Raw genomic sequence first — 7,405 nt, forward strand, 5'->3', positions numbered from 1 at the left:
CCCTGAGCCTGGGTCCCCTTGTGCTCCATGACGTACGACTTGCAGCCAGCTGGCCAGGCAGAGTCGGGCAGCCAGCTCTCCCCTCCCCCCCCACACATACCAATCATGGGACAGAAAAGGCGGGTGCCCGTGGGAGGGAAGAAGAATTTCAGAGAGCGAGGGGATGACTGAGCGGGAGAGAGGCTGTTTGTGGGCCTGAATACCACCATTCTCTGCCTGGTTTGCTTTCTCCAGACTGGGTTGGAGGCACAGTCCAGCTGCTGCCTCGACTCTTGTTCAAAATTATTATTGATGGGCACGTCCTTTCTTAGCTGTTAGAGGACAGATACAATACTACCTCCGAGTTTTCCAGGAAGGTCTTTTTTGCCTCTTGTCTGTCCTGTCCATTCCTGGCTGCCCTAGCGCTCATTTGAGAGACCAAGAGACCAAGAGACCAAGACTGGGCCAGGCCCCAGTCTTTCTGACACCTCCCAGACCCTTAGGGGACACACCGTAGCAGTGGCATTGATTGACAAGAGGCCCAGTTCTGTTGTCCGCTGGGGGGCTTGTGACCTTTGGCTCGGGGAAATGAGCTTGTTCTGGGCTGTAAGGCAAAGCTAGCTGTGGGGAGGGGCTATGGCCCGCTGGCCTGGGCATCCTGGCTGGTGCTGAAGTCAAGCTTTCACTTCCTCTGGAATTCCCACGCACTTGACCTCTGAGCCTTCTGCAATCTGTGTGTGCCCCAATTTTCCTGGGGGCTTTGTTTCACAGGGTTTCTGAGCCATGAGTGAACGGCAGTAAGATTGCACACAAAGAGCTTTCTGACCCAGGAGAGCAGATGTTACAATCCCGACAAAATTAACACCCAGAATCACAAAACACCGAGCCCACGTGAGTGAGTTAGAAAACGTACTCTTGTTGGGATTTGACAGCAGAGGGATTCGAGTGGCGTCACGGGTTCTAATCCCAGCTCTGCCTGCAACCCAGAGACCTGGGGCAAGTCCTGGGCTGTGGCCTCCTGAGCTTAGGGTTCTCCAAATTCTGTTGTGTCTTCTCTGAGTCACTTCATAGATGCCCACTCTGTCCAAGGCCCTATGAGAGGCGCAGAGGGAAAGATGGAGGTGGTCCCTGCCTGCCAAGGGCATGTGGAGACGAGGTCCATACACCAGAATGGAGTAGGGACATGAGGAGGACGTGACTGGAGTCAGGAGCATCATAAAAATCAAAGGGTGTGATGGAGGTGCTCGAGATTGGGAAGGGGGGCCTTGAAGGCAGGGGAGAAGGCAGAGGCAAAGGGCCCTGGGGGAGGGGTGTGATTTATCCTGGGGCAGGAAAAGGCCAGAGGCCAGTCCAGCACAGGTTTGGGGGGAGAACATCCAGGCAGAGGGAACAGTGAATCCAGAAGTCCCGAGGTACACTGAGTTGCTGGAACCAGGAGATCCAGGGAGATCTCTGGGGAACCCCTTGGGATCTGCTTCCCTTTCAGCTGCTTCCTCACAGAGAGGATCACGCGGCAGGAAATCTACATCTGCACGAGGTGTAAACACGTTTACCTGGAGTGTCACTGTGGCCAAGCAGAGCTCTTTGCTGAGGTACCACATCCTCTTCTGGACAGTAAGATAGGTTTTCAACAGGAACCCAAAGCTTTCAGAGGGACAGAGACAGCCCTGTGTTCCCTTTTTAGCGCCTGGTGGAGCCAGATGTCCTGCTCCCTCTGCACAGACTGCTGACTCCCGCGTGCCCGGGACGGAGATGAGGAAACTTCCTGTCCGGGTGCAAAAAGTTCAATTTGCTTCTCGTTGGACACAAATCTGTTGAAAACTTATAAACCCAAACAGTCGCTCTGGCAACATAGACCCAAAACACCTCTTAGAGCTGAGGGCCAAGGGCCTTGAGGTCTCTTCTCCCAGGAAATGTGGAGCCAGACGAGGTACTGATTAACCTGCTAGCAGCTCTCTGCCAGAACTGTCTGTCCCCCGCACCCTTACCTAACCGCTCGGCTCAGCCCAAAGCCACTTCCTTCTTCCACTAGCCTCTGAGCTGCCTGGTCCCTGGCTGGGCTCGCGACAGTTTATTTTACTTTATTAGTAAATGCCGGGGTCTCAGTGGTAGGACAGATGAGCTTGGGAGCATCGAGCCCCAGTGCCAGCTGCTCTTTCCTCCAGCTGACCCCAGGACGGTGACATCCGATCTTCGAGGCTTGGTTTTCTTCATGAAAATAGCATGATAAGTACAGGGATGGTGGTGGTGGCCACAACAGTGTGAATGTACTTTATGTCCCTGACCTGTACACTTAAACATGGTTAAGGTGCTAAGGTTTATGTTTTGTGCATTTTACCACAATAAAAAAATAAAAGGAAGGAGGAAGATCTGTATGGACTATTACAACCTGATCCTCAGGCTACATTGTTAAAGGAAAAACACAAGGTGGAGAAAAGTGTGCATAAGGTACTATGTTTCTAGGAAAGAAAGGAAAATACAGATGTTTTAAAACAACTAAAACGTAAACAGTGGTGATTTGAACAAAAAGAAAGAATGGGTAGCTCAGTGGATTGAGCGTCGGCCTGTGAGCCAAGCGTCGCTGGTTCGATTCCCAGTCAGGGCACATGACTAGGTTGCACGTCGGGCCCCCAGTTGGGGGCACGAGTGAGAGGCAACCACACCGTGATGTTTCTCTCCCTCTCTTTCTCCTTTTCCCTCTCTCTAAAAATAAAATAAACAAACAAACAAATAAATTATTAAAAAAAAAAAAAAAGAATGGGGTAGAAGAAAATAATTGATACTAGACCTCTTTAAACATATTTTATTTTATAGATTTGACTTTGACCATGTACATATTTTGCATAATTAAAAAAGCTAAATTAAATTTTAAAATGCACTTCCTCAAAAATTGAAAGCAAAACAAAGTCAATGGTCCTGAATAATGAGTTGAACGCACAGAAAGGAACTGTTCCAAGTAACTTTGAAACACACTAATTTGCCCTGGCCAGTGTGACTCGGTTGGTGGGAGTCGGATTTCCCGTCAGGGCACCCGCCTGGGTTGGGGCGCGTGGATGTGCTTGAGAACGGAGGCTTGAGGCGTGGGAGGGGAATGCTGAGTCAGATATAAAAGCTATTAGATTAAACAAAGACCCTAGAATTCTGAATTTGAATGAAAAGGATCAGTATGAACTCCTATGTTTTTCTTTTAAAAAAGTCCTATCTCTGTTCTCTGAAAAGCCCTTGTGTTACTGAACAACACAGAAGCCATTAGTGCTTCTAGAACCCAGTTGGTAGCCCCTAAATACCATTTTCAAATAAAAGGAGCCAGGGCTCCTTGGAGAAGCAGCTCATTGCAAAACAGGGAGAGCAAAAGCACAAAGTGAGCTTGAAACAGCTCATCATTCCAGAAGGCAAAAGATTTATCAAAGACCTCAAGGGTAAGGGAGAAAGGCTGCCACTGGACGCAAAATGAGGCCACTTGAAGGTCAATACAGATAAGAATTGCAGTTCATGCAAACATGTCATCGACACTTAAACGCATGAGTTCATAATGATTTTAAAAACCCCACTGGTCACCTTTGCTGGATATTAGAGAACTAACGTATTAGGAATACTAGTAAATAAAGAGGAGAGATTAAGTATTTATTCTATCTTTTCTTTAAGAACTAAACCTCAGGGTAACCAAATAATTGATAAGGGAACGTTTCTCTCTATAGAGATGGTCCACATAATGACCAAAGGAGAAATGATAGATTTGAATATCACCGTTTCGCAAATCCTAATGAATGAATAGATCAACAGCTGCTAACAAGCAGAAAGACAAACAGACATTATGTGCTTCCTGATGAAAGAACATAATACCACCAGTAAGGTTGCTGAAAGATATGACCCCAAAATATACGATCAAGCCTCTAGGTTTAACTTCCAATTTACGGGAAATTTAGGGGACGGAGGAACATAGTCAATAACACCCCAAAGACAGAACCAGCAAGACCCAGACTGTGGAGGGGTGGGGAGAAAATGGGGGGGGGGGTGATCTATTCCAAGAGTCTAAAGAGATATACTAGCCCTTCCACATCTCGTTTGGATTCAGATTCGAACAAACAAATTAGGGTTTTTTAAGGCATACTCGTAACAGTAAGGAAATGTGAATATTAACTAAAGAGTTGATATTATTAAGAAATTATTATTTTCTGTGGCTGTGTTTCAAAAGGGGGGGGGCATTCCCTTCTAGACATACATACTGAAATATTACGAGAGGAAATGATATAATGTCTGGAATTTGCTTCAAAATAATCCAGGGTTGGGCAAGGAAATGAATGGGGGTACAGATGAAACCAGGGCACCCGTGGGCTGGTAATTGCTTAAGCTGGGCGGCAGGTACACAGAAATTCACAGAACTAGTCTCTATATATTGCTGAGTATTGCTAATTTTCAATAATAAAAGGGATTTTTAAAATGTAGTGATTTTTTTTTTAACCAAGGAGCCATAAGAAGACTTGCACGCTGTAAACTATAAAACATTGCTGAAAAAAATGAAAGAAGACACAAATAAGTGGAAAGACATTTGTGTTCACAGACTGGAAAACTTAATATTGTTAAAATGTTCATACTACCCAAAACAATCTAAAGCGTCAATGTAATCCTTATTAAAATCCCAATGGCATTTTTTTCCATTTTTGCAGTAATGGGGGAAAAATCCAGAAATTCATATGGAGTCCCAATGGACCCCCTAATAGCCAAAGCAATCTTAGGAAAGAAGAATAAAGCAGAAGGTATCACATGTCCTGATCTTGAAATCTATAACAAAATGACAGTAATCGAAACAGTATGGTACTGTCATAAAGCAGACATATACAAAAATTAAATCAAAATGGATTAAAGATCTAAACATAAGACCCAAAACTATAAAACGTATTGGAGAAAACATGCAGAAAAAAATTTCATGACAGGAGCCACGACTTCTTGGCCGTGACGCCCAAAGCACCGGTAACGAAAGCAGCAATGGGACTGCATCAAACTTAAAAGCTCTGCGCAGCAAAGCAAATAATCGACAGAATGGAAAGGCAAACTGTGAAATGGGAGAAGATAATTGGAAGCTATATCACATCAGGGGTGAATATCCAAAACATATAAAGAACAAAACAAATCACCCAATTTAAAAATGGGCAAGGGACTTGCATAGACATTTCTCTGAAGAAGCTATGGAAATGGTCGACAAGCCTCAAAATCTGAGTGCTGGGCCCCTCACGGGTCTTCGAACAGACCCACATACAGTGTATGGAACTCTGAAGGGCACAAGGCCTGGGCGCCCCAGCTCCAAGGTCCTGCTGCCCAGAAAACTGTGTGTTTCGGTTAAGTCAGGCTGGCCTTTGCCTGGGTTTGGGGCTGCAGGAGCGCTTCTCCACCTGTAAGGATATCTGCGTCTCCAGGCAACAGGAATCTCAAGGACCTTCTTCCTCCATGGCCCAAGGCTAACCCGCAGGTACTGGCAGTGCAACCTTCCATTTCCTCGGAGGAGGAGAGACTGCTTAGGACGAGTCTACCTGCCCTACCGCCCCTGGCTGGTTTGGCTCAGTGGATTGAGCGTCGGCCTGCGAGCTAAGTGTCGCTGGTTCGATCTTCCAGTCAGGGCACATCAGAGAAGGAAAACTCTGACTCCAAAAAACCTCCGCTGCCTTGCGGCATACCTCTTCAGGGGAAAGGCTAAGGGAGTAAACCCCGACAGAAAATCCGGAGCCGGAGTCCCTAAGGCGGTTTGACGTTGTAGTCAACACCGGCAACTCCTGCGGCGCACCTGAACCCAAGCTGTATCGACTCCGTCTTTCCCTTGGACCCTTCAGCTGCGAAGAGAGGGGGGTCTGCTGCATGGGCAACAGCAGACCCTCCATATCACCCTGCCCAGGCTCTGTAGCTTCAGCTTCACTGGAGAGGACACTCCAGCGTCATCGCAAGATGTCGAGTCAACACGGGAGGAGACAGATACTGTGTCACTCCCATTCTCGGCAGTGCAGATAGACTCTTAAGAAGCTACACCATCGTCTCTCGAGACGGACGGCTGCCGACGACGACCTGCCCTACCTCCTCCTCCTCAGAGGTGTCATCGGTTTCAGCCACTGGAAGGTGTTAACTTGCCTTGTGTAAACTCTCTGGCTTGTTCTGTTTATGGAATGATAATGGCTCCAGAAACGTACCAGTCCCATCTCCAGGAACCTCGGGGGATGTTTTCTAACAGAGAGGATCAATCTTTCTACACTTCTTCCCTCGCCCCTGGTGACCTCCCACGTATCCCCTTCGCCACAGAAGCAGGCAAAGGAAACCAGAGAGCCTGTGACCATGCCATCACTGTCCCCGTGGCCCCACTGGTCACAATGTCCTCAGGCCTCTGCTGGGAAATAATCCTCAGACCCCCAGAAGGACTCACTTATTCTCTGCATCTTCCATGTGGGAGGGAGAAAGAGCTAGTCTTACTTAAGAAAAGATGGAAAAAGCAAACCTGAACAGTGAGTAACAGTCTGAGACCCTGGCGCTTTGCTGGGGACTAAGCTGGAGAAGGGAGAGGCGTTGCCAAGATGAATAGGGCACGGGAGCCCCCCTTCCAGTGCAGGAGGCAGGTACTTAACAGGTCGCTGCAGGCTGGTGTGGCATGGCCACGCAGGAGGGCACAGAGAATGGAAATTCCCAACTCTGCAGGGGGGGCTCGGGAAGCCTTTCCACCGAGGATATGTGAGCTGGGTGTTGAAAGCTGAGTCCTTTTTCAGGCAGAAGAGTCAGGGGAGGACGGTCAGGCAGAGGGACCAGCTGTGCCAAGTCCCAAGGTGTGAGGGGAACGCTGTTGGGCCACAGGGAATGGCTGGAAAGAGAGTCCGGAGGAGCGTGGCCAGCAGAGGGGCAGAGCCTTGGGCCACGCAGAAGAGTGCCACTTCTATCCCTAAGGCCTAGAGAGTGTACAGCAGAGCGAAGCGCTTGCCTGTGCATTTCACAGGCTGGGAAGTGCAGGCCACACACAGAGCACGAAGGGGCAGGTGGCAGAGCAGGCAGCAAATATGGAGGTGGACTGGGGCCTCTCTCAGGCTAACGGTGAGGTCTTTGGGGTCCTGAGCCTCTCATGGGACACTCAAGACTCCCCTCTGCTGACTACTGGGCCCCCATCTGCCGGCCCAGCCAGAAAAACTAAGTTGCGCAGACTGCACGTATGAGACCTTCACTGGTGGCAGAAGAGTCACTTGGCTGCTCATGGCAGCTGCTTCATTCTGCTGCCTGCAAGCAGGGTCAGCCCTAAGCTGCCCTTTACTCCTCCTCCCCTCTATCTCGGGGCTGCTGACCTCTTGGATTACTGATGAGCTTCTTTGTCTTGTCCCCCACAAGGAAGCCGGGGTCCCCACCCTCAAACTCTGTGCAGCCTGATGCTTAAGCTTCTCCCTCAACTCCCCGGTCAGTAGCA

General features: G+C 48.7%; 1 long non-coding RNA gene across 1 annotated transcript; it reads right to left on the reverse strand.

The window, feature by feature from the left end:
- Positions 1–871: 871 nt before the first annotated feature.
- LOC150017660 (uncharacterized) lies at positions 872–2,082 on the reverse strand. Its single transcript, XR_016509166.1, has 2 exons — positions 1,533–2,082; positions 872–1,071 (listed from the first exon to the last, which is right to left on the reverse strand). It is a non-coding gene; the product is annotated as an uncharacterized LOC150017660 (long non-coding RNA).
- Positions 2,083–7,405: the final 5,323 nt, after the last annotated feature.

Source organism: Furipterus horrens, unplaced genomic scaffold (genome assembly GCF_987537825.1).
Source record: "Furipterus horrens unplaced genomic scaffold, mFurHor1.1.pri manual_scaffold_2, whole genome shotgun sequence".
NCBI lineage: Eukaryota > Metazoa > Chordata > Mammalia > Chiroptera > Furipteridae > Furipterus > Furipterus horrens.